The sequence below is a fragment of the Coccinella septempunctata genome, chromosome 6 (assembly GCF_907165205.1).
Source record: "Coccinella septempunctata chromosome 6, icCocSept1.1, whole genome shotgun sequence".
Classification (NCBI taxonomy): Eukaryota; Metazoa; Arthropoda; class Insecta; order Coleoptera; family Coccinellidae; genus Coccinella; species Coccinella septempunctata.
This window is the reverse complement of record NC_058194.1, coordinates 26,377,932-26,394,551: the sequence shown is the minus strand read 5'-3', so window position 1 is coordinate 26,394,551 and position 16,620 is coordinate 26,377,932. Positions and strand designations below refer to the sequence as shown.

The 16,620-nt window shown below is 39.2% G+C and overlaps 1 protein-coding gene and 1 long non-coding RNA gene across 4 annotated transcripts in view; both read left to right on the top strand.

Moving 5' to 3' along the window:
• Positions 1–16,620, top strand: part of LOC123316124 (lysine-specific histone demethylase 1A) — a 309,614-nt gene that overhangs the window by 249,689 nt on the left and 43,305 nt on the right. The window lies entirely within an intron of this gene.
• Positions 1–16,620, top strand: part of LOC123316131 — a 219,476-nt gene that overhangs the window by 177,865 nt on the left and 24,991 nt on the right. For all 3 annotated transcript variants that reach the window (XR_006538021.1, XR_006538019.1, XR_006538020.1), the window contains exon 5: positions 3,962–4,056. This is a non-coding gene — a long non-coding RNA (uncharacterized LOC123316131). The remainder of the gene's footprint in view (positions 1–3,961; positions 4,057–16,620) is intronic.

Genomic DNA, 16,620 nt, shown 5'->3' with positions numbered 1-16,620 from the left:
TAAAAATTCTTTTCCTCCAGGGGTAACACTTCTAATGTAATTGAGTATACCCATATGCTTCAAGGCCCTGCCACATACAGAATGCCATTTACAAAATGACGGAACTGTATCGGATGAATTTTCGTTGTTTAACCATTCTTCTCGAGTTACATATTATTAATTATATCTACCGTTAATCTTAGAGATAGATGGTACTGCTTTCAGAATTCAATATAATGGCTACATGTATTGTTGCAGCAGTTGCCATGACAAATTATTTAACTGTATCACCCATTGCCGTTCGAGTCCAAGCGAGGCAAAAATAACTGCCGTTTACGTTTTCCGAATGGTAAAAACGAAACATGCATGTCCAGGCGCATATTATAATTAATTGCCGAAGGATGAAAAATCGCCATTAGTAATAAACTTCGCCTACGTTGGATGCATGCTACGTTCGTTATTTATGGATACAATAAAACCAGTCGAGTAGATAAGGCTGTTCGTATTATGGCCGCATTTACATAACAATGAGTGCATATTCTACATATCTGAAATTGATGAAAGCCATCGGGTCACATCTAGTGCGCGTTGAAATGCCCCCGAGAATGCAAGTTGTCGTCTTTAAAATCAACATCACGTCAAAGATAAGACACCAGAAAGACTTTCAGGCAGAAATAGCCCTTTCAAAATCTAGAATCTTCCTAACTGACAAATTCTGCAACTCACTTCAGAGGAATACAACTTGGAGTCCTTCTAAGAAAAGAATATACTAGACGAAAAAGCAATATTTTTCCTTGTTGTGAAAAGATGCTTTATAAGGTGGCATTCGGTCTAATAGTATTGTTACCTAATCACCAACAATGAAATACTATATCACTTTCACACATACTTCATCCTACCATCGTTCAATCAAACTGATCCTTTCCACTTGTAGAGAGATTTATAAGAACATCAGCGTCTATTTCACCGGACCATCAAAACAAATCTTATCGTCCATAACAAAGCGACCACAATTGTCTTATTATCGCTCCTTCAACAGTTCCTCATCACATGCCACCAAATGGTATGAGAATATTAGACGTCGGATTTAACATAATAAATTGTCCGAAAGTGAGGCCATTAATAAAACATAACTGAAAATTTGTACAAATCCTTGTGAAACGTCTACTACTTTTTTTCTTTCACGACCACCTACGTTGAAAATTGGTCGGTACACGGGTCAAATTTTCATTTCCCATAATTCATTGGGTAGTTATTTGTTGAGGAATCGGCTGGTGCCCCTAGTACGTCCTATCGCTCGAAACATCGATATAAGATTCCAGGGCCGAACTGGTAACATTAAATAGCAGTAGAAATACGAATCTCCTATATTCTATTCTATTCTCTCTGTGCCTGTGTTCTTTTAGGTAAAACTACGATATTTCAAATTGTTGTAATCATACATGTTGTTACTTTTGCTTGGAGGAATCCCACATATTCTGCATTTCGGATTTGTATTTTTAATCATACAGTAAGACGCTGAGTACACGTTCGTAATTTAAGACCACGTAAGAGGGCACATGATTTTATTTTTTCCCAATGAAGCGTGGGAAAACTTGCACATTCATCCGCGGAGTGGAAACGCCTTCAAAAAGATGTTTCACTCGAAAAAATTAACGTGGAGGGATGAATTCACAGAATTGAAATCCTCTCCCCAAAAAACATTTTTTATCGGAAAAAATTGTAGGATCTTGCTAATTCTGCAAAAAATAGTTTGTGACAGTGGAGTGTTTCACTGCAGCATCTTGCATCTTTCGACGATTGTTGAAGATGCTGTATAACTTAGTCCATATTCTTCTCTATTATTCGGTCAGCTTTTGGGAGATGGTCGAAGCCGGATCTGCTCCTAATTTGAGCGGGCATCCAGATTCATTATTCAATTTTATCTGGTCCACATCGTATAATTCACACGTTACAACCTCAACAATATGGGTGTCGAGACGCTCGGCGCGGACAAGTGAAAAATGCGCGACAATTTAAGTTTAACAATGACGGATGAAGGGAAATCTCACACCGCACGTCATCGGTACCAGTTCGCTCGATTTTTCTTATACGGTCCCTCTTTCCCGATCACATGCAGGCATCGCCATTGGATAATGTTCGGATATTTGTTATGCAACGCTTCGAACATAGAATACCGTATCATCCTTTCGGATTTCGAAAATGAAATATCGCGCGTTCGTTAAATCGACCAGTCGATTAATTCTCATTAGTTTCAGTGCCGGTGAAAAATATAAGCGGAAAAATTCTCTTCTTATAAAGCGTGTCAATTATCCCATAGATAGAACGGGTTCGCCCATCTTAGAAAACTTTTGTTACGTTTTTAAAATTTGATATTTGTCACACTGAATATTTCACCTGAAATATTCATTTTATTTTTTCCATTTTTGTCATAACACTTTTGTTGCAAAGTGCAAGTGTTGGGAAAAAATCTGATTTTCTCTTCATACAGAATGCGCTAAATGCTGAAAATCAAGACCTCTATAAAACTGAATTTTCGTTCGGAATAATCTATGATTACAACTCTCTTTTCTTATTTTACGTGAACAGATCTTCGAAAGGTATATTTTTCTGAGCGTTGGAATCCTAGAGTGATCCCAACGTCCACAACAAATAATAGGTGGGCCAGATTCTAACGACTAGCAACGCCTCTATCATGAATCAATTTTTTAAATTAACCAATTTTCTGATAGCAATCGCCGTCAAGAAGAATGAAGAAAGAACAAATGCTGACTGTTGCTGCTTGCGGCCGACGCTGTGCTTCATTTCTCCTGAAACATTAGCGTCTCTTCTGGGACTTGGCTGAAAAATAATCTAATTCACATCGCGTCGGATATGCATTTTCTTTCGGACTATTGCTGTTAAAAACTGTTATTTGGAAAGATCGAAAAAGCTTTCCTTAGTAGTGCGTAAAATAACAGAGTTGTATGATATGCGAAATCTCATAGAGGTACCTACCTATTTTGGAACCCCTTGAGATATAATTCTGAATTCCCTGAAACTGTGAAACCCTTAGAATAGCCTTTCAATTGAAAAACTTTTTTTATCTCTTGAAATTTTTTCGATGAACTCAAGATTTTCGAGAAGAATCGTAAAATGTGGTTGAACGCATTTCAAGATTGGTATGGAATTATACTTGTTAATCACAGGCTGACATTTTTAGATTTTTTCTAAAAAAAAATCTTACGTTTCCTGAAAAATTTGTAAGAAACAAGAAGGTTCTTCAATTGAGTGGTCTTTCTGACCGTTCAAGAATTTTTAAGGAGTTCAAATACGCGGTTAATGCTAGGATATTGTGGCAAGTAAAAAGCATGAGTATGAGATTTTCCATATCATAATACTCCTGTGTACCATATTGAGAAATTTATAAATAATTTTAGGGGCGATATTCAGGGGGCAAAAATCAAAAATATTGAGCTTCTTATTTTGTTTCGACCAAATATGTGATCAAAATTTGTTGTACATTAATTTCGATGCGCCCTGTATAAGAAATCCCCTAATTTTTCGGCCTGTTGTGCACGCCAATGCCGTGATGGCATTTTATGGATGAACACGCAAGCTGTGTTCCTCTCGTTACGTCCTCTCCCCATCTGAAAGAAAAACTTGTCGTCAAATATCCAAAGTGCCGAAAAAACTCGACCGAAGTTCAAGACGAAGAGACGAAATTGCAACCGAGTCACCAAGTTTGGGAACTTCGAACCGGGTCGCATTATATCGTTGTTGAACTTTCATGACCATTCGGTTCCATACTGCAATCATCCAATGATCGAACAGATAAATTTTCATTTTGAATAATGCTTTTCTTCTTCAATTGAGGAGTTTGTCATGCAGCCACACACTACGAGGCGTCGAAAATACATGAAAGATGAATCTTTTAGTCTAGATTGATTTTTTTAAATGAATTTACAGACATCCAGATTAATATCGATGCTTTTGTTTTCAGGTAATTGTCCACAACCAAGTCTACAGCTTGTAGAGTTTGATTGACAACTTTGCGTCCTGGATTTTTTGAATTTTGAGTCCTTGAAGCTTTCCGATGTAAGTACCACATACAAGCTGATATCTTTCTCCTATTTGAAAAACACCTCACGTACTATAGAAAAATATAAATAAAAGATTTAGGCATTGTTAAAACAACTATGGAGTTGCAACTGACAAAAATACTTGCCTTATTTTATAAGCGCCCAAATACACTGCTCAACAACACACAGCGTCGATTTATACGACAATCAAATCGAAAAATAGCATTTGAAAGTAATTCATAAGTTTCTTGCAGTAAGGTCCACAGGTGGATGCTGCTGCCTTTGTTCCTTCAACAGAACGATCGGCCGGGTGCAGTTAACGCGGCATCCTTGAAGAATATCTCGGGAGCAAAAAACCCCAAAATGGCGAGGCCCGATGCTATCACATCTCACGGGATGCAATTTATACTGAGACTCTCGAAATTAAAATCGGACATTCAAAAATCAATTTACGATAATTGCGTTTGTGCCGCCAAGAAATTCGGGCGCTAAAGATCATATCTGAGCAGCGGACACTGCGTCATCGGGGCACTGAAAGATGAAATTTTAATGGCGGGACCGCTTTCGGTAATGAGGTTTTTATAGTGTTAATTAAGATTTATTCCCCTCGCTCTCTTGCACCCTTCATTACGATGATAGATCGCGACTCGGATCTAAAGGACGTTTGTCAATTGGTAACGTCAGTTTGTGAGAGGAGTTAGAAGAAGTAACTAATGATAATAATTATGCTTCGTATTCGAGCATTGAATCGATACGCTAGAATAAATCCTCAGCTACTTACAATCATATTAGGATAAAATGGTTGATAATTGGTTGTCGAAAAAGAAATCCATCATTTTCTGTGATCGTCAATACTTTATTTGACATGTTTTTGTTGCAGTTCTGAATGACTTTGTCATGAAAATCTTTGTCCTCCGGTGATAGATTTTCGATGAATAGTGGATGTATCTGCATCAAAATTTCCCATCTAAGCTCCTGGACTTTTTAGGATCAAAGGGATTAACCTCTGTTGGAGCCCTTCCCAGGTTTTCGGGCTCGTGGTGGTGGTCGCTCCTCGACTCCCTGCCGTCGGTTGGATTCCTGCTCCACCCGCACTTCCTGTCGAAGCAGACGATGTTCCTCTGAATTTCCCATGTACTTGCGTACAGTTCTCGTCGTTCCCAGCAGTACCGCCTTCTGCATGACTCTATAGATATTTTCGTCCAACTGAAGTTTCATCAAGTTCTCTAGTAGTTTCTTCGGTATAAGGCCTGTAGATGATATGACAATTGGGATGGTCTTGATATCTTTCAGCTTCCACGGTCTCCTGGTTTGTTCCTCGAGATCTCTGTACTTTGAAATTTTTTCAGTGTGCCTATCTAGAAGATTGTTATTATTTGGAATCGCCACATCGATGAATAGTGCTCTGTCCTCATCCTTATTGAAAAATATGAGGTCTAGTCTATTGTGGGTTATTTTCTGGTCTGTGAGAACCGTGCGATCCCAGTAGAGCTTGTGATGTTCATTTTCCAATACAGCATCCGTATGGTAATTGTAATAAGGAACCTTTATCGAACTTAGAAGTTGGTGTTTTAGTGACAATTCTTGGTGAAGAATCTTGGCAACGGCATCATGTCTATTTTTATACTCCGTGCCCGCGAACTTCTGACATCCCCCGGTGATGTGCTGGATAGTTTCATGTGTCGCACAGCCATAACGACAGCTATCGTCCGCCACTGAGGCATCCTTGGCGATATATTTCATGTAGTTCCTTGATGGAATCACCTGATCCTGGATGGCGAGCATGAAGCCCTCTGTCTCAGGAAACAACCTTCTGGAAGTCAACCAGTAGTTCGACGCAGATATGTCGTGGTTGACCTCGTTCTGGTGCCTTCCATGCAAAGGTTTGCCAATCAGTTTCTGCATTTTACTTTCTGCAGAGTGTTCGACGGTTTCCAAGTGGCCTGCTGTAGCTTCATTGGTGTAGAACCGTTGCAACACAAACTACTTGATGGAGTTCTGATGAAGCAGCCTTGCTCAGGAAATATTTTCGAAGTCCTTCAATTTCCTGGGACATACGGTTGGACAAATCAACAATTCCTCTACTCCCAAGATGACGTGGCAGCTCGGTCCGTTCTATTGAGCTTTTGGGGTGATATTTATTGTGTTTAGTCAGCATCGTCCTTATTTTTCTCTGTAGTATTATTATTATTATTATAGACGAGTGATGTGGACGTTGTCCTGATAGAGGACAACATATCTCTTGTTGGACTATTTTGACCGTTTCTGGTTAATAGCTAGCTTCAAACGGTCAAATCGTTGATAGTAGAGATCTGCATTCAGTGTTTGATTGGTTATCGACTAATAGATTACTAATGTTGGATAGTTTTATCGGGTATGGGAGTCTTAAAGGCCTTCAACAGTTTCTTTTACTCTTTATTGAAAAATTCTTAAGCTTCCGCTACCATTTTGTGCAGCTTCATCAGTGTTTGGCTGTATGTAAGTAACTAATAGGGAGTTGCAGTCTCACCAAATAGACAGCAGAACCTTCTAGGTCCTGTTTTGGCCACCACAATGTTGTCATATGTCACCAATTTCTCATCCCAAAGTCACCATCCCAGGTCCATTTCTTTCTTTTTGACCAAGGCTTCTCCGATAGAAATTCGACCCATTATGATTTTTGTCTCAATTGGTGTGGTACTCAAACATCGTGCTCCTTCTGAATACAACTTTGTGCAAATGGTTCGAAAATGTTTTATGGTCGATTTTCAGCTCCTTGGCGATGCTTCAACTGACAACATGCTGGTCAATTCTCCCATTATTAACAATAGATTATGACAAGTCATCTGGGTGTTGAAATAAATAAACTATAGTTAGCAGTATAATGGTAAAACTCACTACTAGCTCCAACTTGCTTTCTGATTACCGTAAATCAAAATGCTCTATTTTTGTTTAACCTGAAGTGCCATATACCTACAAACCCTGCCTCCACGCTGGATGTCTACGCGTAGGACACGACACGAAAAATAATTTTACGTACCGTGTACGTAGGACGTTGTACCGAGGCGTCTGGATTGGACGTTCGAACAGCGGACAGTGGCGTACGAAGTTTCGTCCGCTGCAGCAACCCAAGACATTCCGGACAACGTGTTCGGACGTGTTTGACATCGATCTCGCCCTCGGGGGTCTCGACACGATGACGGTACGTACACGTATACGGTATTGGTACGGACGAGGAGAACAATGTGGTTAAGGTCGTGAGGAACGCTACGTTCTTGTTTCGATTAGACAAAGTTGTCTGACTTGAGGGCTGTATTTTCGACGATTAAATGCTGAAAATGGAGTTATTCATCCAGATTTTTCACATTCACACCATGTACTTTGAGCCGTTAAGAATTAAAAATCTGCGAACTGTGATTAAAGAGCCTCAAATTATTGTATATTAGGAAATTTAAAATTTTTTTTTACTGGGACCTGAACTGCGTTGGGTGAGTTCAATACTTGAATTCAAACAGGATCCTGACGTCACGTGATCATTTGATCAGCATGTGCCAATTAGATTGCTTCATTTTTCACGTCCTTCTTGGAAAAATTTAGAGTCCGACCGAACTTTCGGTTTCGTTTTCGGTTTCGGCCTAGTTTCGGCCAAAACAACAGGTTTCGGCTCAGTTTCGTTTTCGGCCAAAATCCAGCCGAAACTACAGCCGTAACCGAAACTGAGTTCGATGCAGCTGCGCTGCTAAGGGTTATCCATAGAATTGTTACTCTTTCGTTATTCATCGCGTATGCGCTCATTGTAATTGTCCTCGCTGGATGATATCGAATCATCTGCGTGACTGGTCTTGGCGCAGCGAACTTTGCATTAGTGCTGTTTGCTGTTAAATTTCGGTACGGCTATCATGACCTATAAATTACAACATTATCTCGAAACGATAGAAGAAGACGAAGACAAAAGTCTTATTTTCTATTGGTTTCATTGACATCATGTATATGAAATAAAATCTACAATATCATTCACGTTGTCGTCAATAGCGGATTTGCAACACGCTAGGCACTTAGCCCTGTTGAATTAAGTCAAATTATTTTCACCTATTCTGTTTTTGTCACGAACAGCCGGCTTATCAGGCCTACTTTTGGCCTTAAGGCAAATCTGCCACTGGTTGTCGTTAAATAACGTTGAATAAAGATCTCTACAGCTTTTTTGATCGGCATTCTGAGTTAACTTTGGTTCATTGACAAGATAGTCATCAAAATGAGCAAAATTCAGAAGATATTCTCTTTTCCTAGAGTTGAAAGAATATTCTCGGACAATTAAAAATATTGAGAAAAAATATTTCTGTCTGCATTCTTCATTTCATGTTTTCCAATAGTGTGTGTAATTCGAAGTTTGATGAAATTGGAAAGATATGGAAAGAATTACTCATTTCATTTCGACATTTTTTTGAAACCACAAATTATTCACTGGATTCAAAAAATAATTATATGTTTATTTATATTGATTATCAGTTTCAAGATCAGATTGTCGAGATTATTATTATGTATCTGAAAAATAATGACTGATTATAATGAATTTTCTTCCACGGAAAAATGGCATTATTGAAGTTTCGGTTTCGGTTTCGTTTTCGGCCGAAACTGAGACCGCAGCCGAAATTCGGTTTCGGTTTCGGTTTCGGCCGTAAAAACTAGTTTCGGTCGGACCCTAGAAAAATTGGAGCAAGGATCTGTTTCTTTTCGTAATTTATTTGAATTGTCATCGTATCAAAATTGGTTTTAGGGAATAACATGTTGTTCTTCCTCGGGCTAAGTGCTAGCCTGGCATCGTTCCAAATTATGCAGTTGTCTTCCTCACTGCATGCGATTCTTTTCCATCAGCTATTGCGGTCCGAATTAAAAAGAAATTAGCAACAAATCCGTCAGTATGAACGACATAAAAAGCATTCATGTTTCGGATCAGACGTTTCTGCTATTATCCGCTACCATTATACGGCATCGTCGAGATTTTTTTTTCAACCGACATTTGTTCCAGGAATCATGCAATTCAATCGAGTAGCTGAGAACATGATTCTTCTCTTGTTTAATCAACGATTCCGGGAAAGATTTCTCACAATCGCGATGATGGACTTGACAACAAAGGGTTCCAATTGTTCTGACATGGATATTCGACAATTTTTTAAGGTCAAAGATCTCCATATCAGTTTGAGAATTATTCGAGTGAAATTACTCCAAATGCCTTAACAACATTTTATACCTAGGTGGGCATCATAAAGGTTCAATTCTTATTTATATTACTCAGCTTTTCAAGCATAATTAAATTTGCGTGCCAGAAATGGATGACTTTGTTGCTGATGATAATTTGTTTACTTTTTTATGTATATAATTGATTACAAAAGTAGGAATTCGAATTCAATCAGTGAAACCATTTCATCCCTTTTACCTATTATAATGATATGATAAAAAACCCCATCATTGTGAACAATCCTGAGCAACAAAACGTCTTTCATTTACTGGCAAAACAAATCAGTTTGCCATTTGAAAAAAATACAACTTCTCTCCCCTCGTAGGAGGTTTATGACAAAAGTGAGCTTTATGGAAGATAGAATCGTTCATAGATTGTCCTAATACCTTTATCAAGGATATAGATATTGCCACACATCCATAATTTCTAACGCAACACGTTTCAAATACGTTCAACAAGCATTCAGAAAAATATTAACGGAAATACATATACGCGGTTATTGTAATGATCTCAGAAATAGAAGCATTTCATTTTATTGTTGCCAGCTGTAAAAATCTTGTAATAACCAATTCCTAAGAGAATATCTCACGATCAACACACTTAGGTAGTAGCTGCAGACCATGAATAATTATATGCTTTTTTCCAATCCTAAGACCGGTTGCAGGATGGAAATGCAGGTTAAAAAATCGCACGAGGTTGTAAGGTTGAGCCAAGAAATAACCAATAACGAAAGTAGTAATTATTTCGAAAGTGGGGCGTATTTATTAGAGTACAGATTGACATTTTATGCCTCGTGCACTCATGCAAGGAAGAGCACGGGGATTTTTATGCCTGAACTCTTGGAAATTTTGTAGTTCTTTGTGATGAGGAATCTGCTATGAGTTGGAAGGAATGTGATCTATATTTAGCTCGCATTATTGCATTCATTTGTTTGATCAAACAAGAACGAATGAAGAGGAACATGAGGTTTCTCAATCAGGACGAAAATATTCTTCATAATCATAAAAACCTCCAAACTACTAAACTAAGGACTAACATAAGCATCTTGGAGTAATTTTATCTCAGGAGGCTATATCAGGAAAGATATGCTTTAGACCTTAAGCTGGAAATACACTTGACAATGGCATGCCATGTTCTTGCATCTACTCCAGTGGTACTCAATCCATAAAAATGCTGTGCATTCCTTGCTCATCGTGTAGAATTTCATGCGCAAGATTTGAATTGCGCGCCATTTTGTCTGCCATGATGACAGATCTGAAAGTGACATAACGAGTCATGAATGTGTTTACTTATTTAAAGAAGCTATATGAGTACGAACATCCCAACACGTTGAGACAGCATGGCGGCCTGGCAGAAAAACACACCTCCATATCTACCGCCATCAGCTTTGTATGGCGCATTCCTAGGGCGAGGGGGAAAATGTAAACCCGACTGTATACATCCGTGCACTCAATTCTCGTACAATGGACACCATGTTTCCATTATTCATGGGGATGTTGGGAGACGGCAGTTGTTAATATTTCTCGGGAACAGCTTGTTGGATTCGTGTCAGATGAAGTCGTTAACTTCGGTGCGGAAAGTGTCGATAGCATACGCAGCGGTGGTCCTGGCCATTTCTGACTAACATAGTTTTCTGCCATGGTCGATATGAATTATGTGCACGCAAGCACGGAGAAAAAGACGTAGCAGATGGATCTTCTTTTCGTACTATAGAGCTCATCGGAATTTGTCGTTGAGTGGGTTAGGCATTTGTCAGTTGATGTTCTGGTTTAAGAACATTTCAGATGCCTTACAAATATCAAATTCATGAAAACGATAAACGTGACAGATAAAATGTTCAGCTGCAGAAAGTGACAGAAAATTGAAGGAGAGTGAAAAGTGCATATACATGTACATGACGTGAACTTAATGGCATTAAACTTATAATCTCTCATTTCAACACTCCTTCTGAAACCAGAAATCACCGGAATAGTTCAAGATTCTGTTCTTGTCGCGATGAACAGAAGAAGGCCCAGCAGGAAAAACCGTTGAGAATCATAAATTGCAGGCACAAATCGCCATTGGAATAAGCGTCAAGTAGAAGATTACCACGTTCATCATTACAAGAATCGTTCCTGAATACCAATATTCCATCCTAGTAATCTAAGGAGCAAACAAGTGAATGTGTGGTTATTTCCAACCTGTATTTATTGGTTTATGTATGACACGATGCAATCGCATCATGATCTATGCTACGAGAGTTGTACACCGGAGTATTTGACACTCTACAATACCAAGAAAGATCGTTCTCAAATTCTCTTACACAGAGATATAAATTACTTCAGATTGCCAGCTCATAATGCGCCTGGTATATTGTTTCACAAGGGACAGTCACGCTCACCTGAGAAGATGGAATTGTTCGCAGTTTTCAAAAATTTTTGTCGATTATTATTTTTTTTAAATTCATTATCATATGTCCACCCAAAACAGACAGAAATTCACTCAAAGCCTGACAATGAATATTAAAAAAAGGGGCTCCAGAAAGTATGGTATCTATTTTCTTTATATCCTTTTTGTATATAACAAATTTTTTCCAAAAACTATCTTATTGGCGTTCCTGAGATAAATATTTCTTATGTCGATCAACGAAAAAAAACACAGACTAAAAATAGCGGAAATCAGAAAAGTCTGATTCTATAAAAAGAGGCAATGATTCAGTGAAGTTAGTTTACTCTCCACGTTTTATATACTACTCTAAACGAAGAAATAGTAATGTGCGGTTTACGGCCTATTACTTTGGAAATAATAAATTTGCATGTTGAATTTCAGTCGTTCTTTCGATTTAAATGAGGAAGGCATTTACAAAGTCCAATGGTTCTCACATGGACCATCTCATTAAGACATAAACGTTTCTGCAGTAAAAACGTTTACAAGTAATGCCCGTGTGAGACTTTCAATTTCCAGCGAGCTATTTCTCATAAGAATACAACCAATAAACTTGTTCAATTCCGTCCATGTACATTTTCCGCCATAAACTCATATTCATTAAAAACAACATTTATTACATCTGGTATGCTAGGAGTATTAAAGGTTCATAGTGAAGCTTCGCATAACTTGGTTTATATAGATTCAGTTTGTGTCTGATAAACAACAAATTTATTATTCAACTAGAGCATGTGAGGATCACAGTTTAGGTGAATCTAAATGGTGGATAGTACTACTATGAGTTGTTTCACACTTTCTAGAAAGTAAAGGTTTCTGTGGATAGGTTTGATTCCTCCCTTCTGCAAGTTTCTTGTACAAAGCATTTTTTATTGTATAGCAATCGCTAGGCATTCTGTCATCAGGTAATCTGGAAATTCATCCTCCTCCCCACAGAACCTGCAGAGGTCAGTTTATGCTAAATCCATTTTCGTTAGGTGCTTCCAGAGCCCTATAAGGAATGCAGTAAGTAGGTGTAGCATATTCTTGCCAGAATCCAGATACTTCTTAGATTTCGCAGTGTGTTAATATTCCGATGGAACTTTTGGAGTGTTCCGCCAGTGTCGAAAGATTTCACCAGTGTAATTTTCTTTCGGTTTTTTCCTTCTCCTGAAACTCTTTCATCTTGTAGGTTCTAAGGCCAATGAAAAGAGTTTGTACCCTCTCCCTGGCAATTGTATTGGCTTCTTTTCCGAATGGACGTAAACTCACATTAATCTCTTTGTTACACTTTTGTACACATTCGGCTTGTTGAAGCATTACCCAATTGAAGTAATATCCAGAATGTGGTTCAGTCTTCCATTTTAAATGGAATTCTCGTTGACCAAATTGCAAACCAACTATCCTCACCCAAAACTTATCAGTTCAAAGACTTAAGTAACCTTTGCTTACCTGGCAGAGCCTATCTTTGCATTCACAGATCTGAGGGGCTGTGTGCTGTGTGTCCCAGACATTGTATGTAGTTAACTTGGATGTCAGCTTGAACCAGCTTTTGATGCGACCAAATTGAACTTTCTGAATGAATATCATTTCGATAGAATATTGAAACAATTGCGCCAAACTATTTGGGCTGTCTTAAGGTTATATACAGGACCTTATACATCTTCTGCCTCAGACTCAGACTGAAAGACATGCTGAGTCTACAGGTAGGAGTCCCTCCTACCGTCGGAATAGCGGGTTGTGCATTCTCCTTAACTCAGTAAGGTTACTACAGGTGAACAGAATGTCTTCAGCGGTTTCATCTATGCTCATACACCAACGACGCAAGGGGCAGCTTGTTAAACACATTCTGGTAAACAGTTGGCCAGTTAGAGCATGGATTGTCAAATGAATTAGTGTAGAATATGATACTGCAAAGTTGGTCAATGAAATCTAGTGATTTCTGCTTTCATACGACAAAAGTGATCACAAATGGCTTAATAGGGGGAGGAATATTGTACGTTCCAACAATCAACCTGAATCCTAAATGGCCGATAGAACTGACACTGCCACCACCGTTTTGTGCTTGAAGAGTGGAACCTACCTGTGAGTTGAATTTAATATGATAAGAAACCAATTTTGTGCTATTCAATATTCGTACGATCGAAAATATCGATTACATCGCGGCCTTCACCTCCGATACCAAGCCGAATCGATCACCCCGTCTATCGCCGGGACCGCCGACCGAGCGAGGAAAAAGAATTGAAATATCGCACCCAGCACCGGGCAGCGCGAATGAAATATCGACGCTATCCCGGTCGCGGCACAATCCGCGAATGTAAATGGCCGCTCACAAATCATAACCCTACTTCGTATATGCCCCACTGGACCCGGCATTAATTTATGTGACAGAAACAATGTAATGATAAACATATATCGCGAGTTACGGTGGGCATCTTGTGTCCGACAAGTGTAAATTGCGAACGGTCCGTCATTACTTACGGGGCTGACGCTGATCGTTCAAAGCGTCGACGGCTGCGCGTTTATGGTAATTGGTTAGCCCACATGAGATATGGCTCGGTAAGAATGAAGAAGAAATCGCGAACTTGTGGTTCTATGACCGTTCGTAGGCTGCGACAGATGGCAGTGCCACCGGAAGGTCTTTACATTGACAAACGGCGTTGTCTTACTGGAGGTGCCACAGGAATAGAACGCAGTTCTTAAGGGTGGCTCGTTTTCTGTGGTGCGGATGCCCAAGCAACTGATTCATAATAGGTCATTTTTTTTTTTTTTTTGGTGTAGCAGGGGGAAAATCTGCAAACAGACGAACACACCCTCTCCTGAGGGGGAACAGTGTGGGGATTCTCACTCTCTGAGCTCGAGACCCACTAAAAACCCTTAACTGCTTCTTCATAGGTTCCGGGCATCTTGCCTATTAACCAGTTGACTCTTATGGTTTCTGGACTCTCACACGATCATAGTCGTGTTGATATTTGTATGCTGCCTATAGCTTTTATAGGTTAAGCTCTTCTTTGGTTACATTTAAATACTTAACTGATCTCTGGGTCTTCGGTGGTAGGTTCTTGACCTTCTAGCTTCTTCCGTTGGATCGTAGTCGACTAATCTTCGTAGTTCCTCATTTGTATGTTGTTTGGCTTTGTCGAATATCCTTTCCGCCTTTCTCTTCATAAAGTCTGTAACTGGTTCCCATTCCAAATCCTTGTAGATTTGTTTGTTCCTAACAAACCAGGGTACGTCCATCGCCATTCTAAGGAGTTTATTCTCAGTGGCCTGTATTTTCTTGATGTGGGTCTTGGCTGCGAAGCCCCATGCCGCCGATCCATATGTGAGTTGTGGTCGCGCAATTGTTTTAATCATCGTCAACTTGATGTTCTTATTCATATGACTTCTTCTGCCTATGAGTGGATAGAGTTTACTCATTGCGGCTTTTGTTTTATCAACTGCACATTTGATGTGGTTTTTCCATGTAAGTCCTCTGTCAAGCGTCACTCCTAGGTATGTTGCTTCATTTTTCCATTCAACCTCTTCTCCATCAACTTCAAGGTTTTCTTCCATCCTCAATCTTCTCTTTTGCAGTAATATTGCTTGAGTCTTTCTTCCATTGATTTGTATTTTCCATTTGATGCACCATTTGAGTAATTCATCTATGGCTTCCTGCAGTCTCCGGTGTATGATCTCTGGGCGTCGATGTCTGAACGCTATTCCTGTGTCATCTGCGTACAAGGTGAGCATATTTCTTCGGGATATCATAGACGTATATTACGTAAAGCAGAGGTCCAAGTACCGATCCTTGAGGCACTCCCGCTTCCAATTGTCTGGTTTGATAGGTTGCTCCATCTATTTTCACATAAAAGTTTCTATTCCTCAGATAGTTCCTTATAATCTTGCATAGCTTGGTCGAATATCCTGCTTTTTTCATCTTGTAGATTAGGCCTTCGTGCCATACTCTATCAAAAGCTCTCTCGATATCCATCAGAACTAATCCTGTGGCCTGTTTGGTCTGCATTCCTTCGGTGACGTATTCTATGAGCCGTAGTAATTGGATAATAGGTCAGTTGAGGCCTGGCGACAGCTATCTCTCTCGACTTATGACTCCTACTACCTATCAGTGGCTAAGGCCGGTTCATCGCTGCTTTGGTTTTGGCAATCGTTTGTTTTATATGGCTCTTCCCACTCAGTCATTTATCTTATGATCCGCAGATACTCTACTTGGTTTTTCCATTCCACTTCTTCACCATCAATTTTCAAGTTGGTAGTAACTCTCAGCCTTCAAGCATGTTCCTTGGATTCTGTAGTACGTCATGGATATAAATAATGTAAATTAAGGGCCTTAGTACTGATCCCTTGGGTACTCCTGGTTCCAGATATCTCATAGTTGAGAATTCATCGTTTACGTAAAGGCTCTCAAGATAGTTCCTCGATCATTTCATCGAATATCCTGCACTTTTCACTTTGTATATCTATCCCTCATGCCATACTCTTGTCGAATGCTCTGGCGGAGTCTACTAATACAAGACCTGTTGGTTGTTTTTCTCGAAATCCTTCTATTATGTATTCTGTTAGTCTCAATAATTGATGGAAATGCCACTGAAAGGTCATTGGCCAACAGCGTTATCTTACTGGATATACCACAGGAATAGAATGCAGTTCTTAAGGGTGATTTAGGAATTCTGCAAGATTGGGAGATTCAAGGGAACATTATTTTCTGCAAGAAGAATGTATGCTTCGAAACGGTCTAGAAGTAGACAATGGTTTCCTCTGTATGACTCGCAAGTAGATCATAGGTGAGTAGTTACTTGATAAGAGATAAGAGGTTCAGTTAAGTATATTTTGCATCTGGAATGGAACTGTATTCAGATCATCTTATAGTCCGTCGAGAATATTTCAATAAACTTTCCTTTATCCTTCGCTAGGTAGATCTTAGTCGTTAATCATGAACAATGTGGCGAACTTACGACCATACGA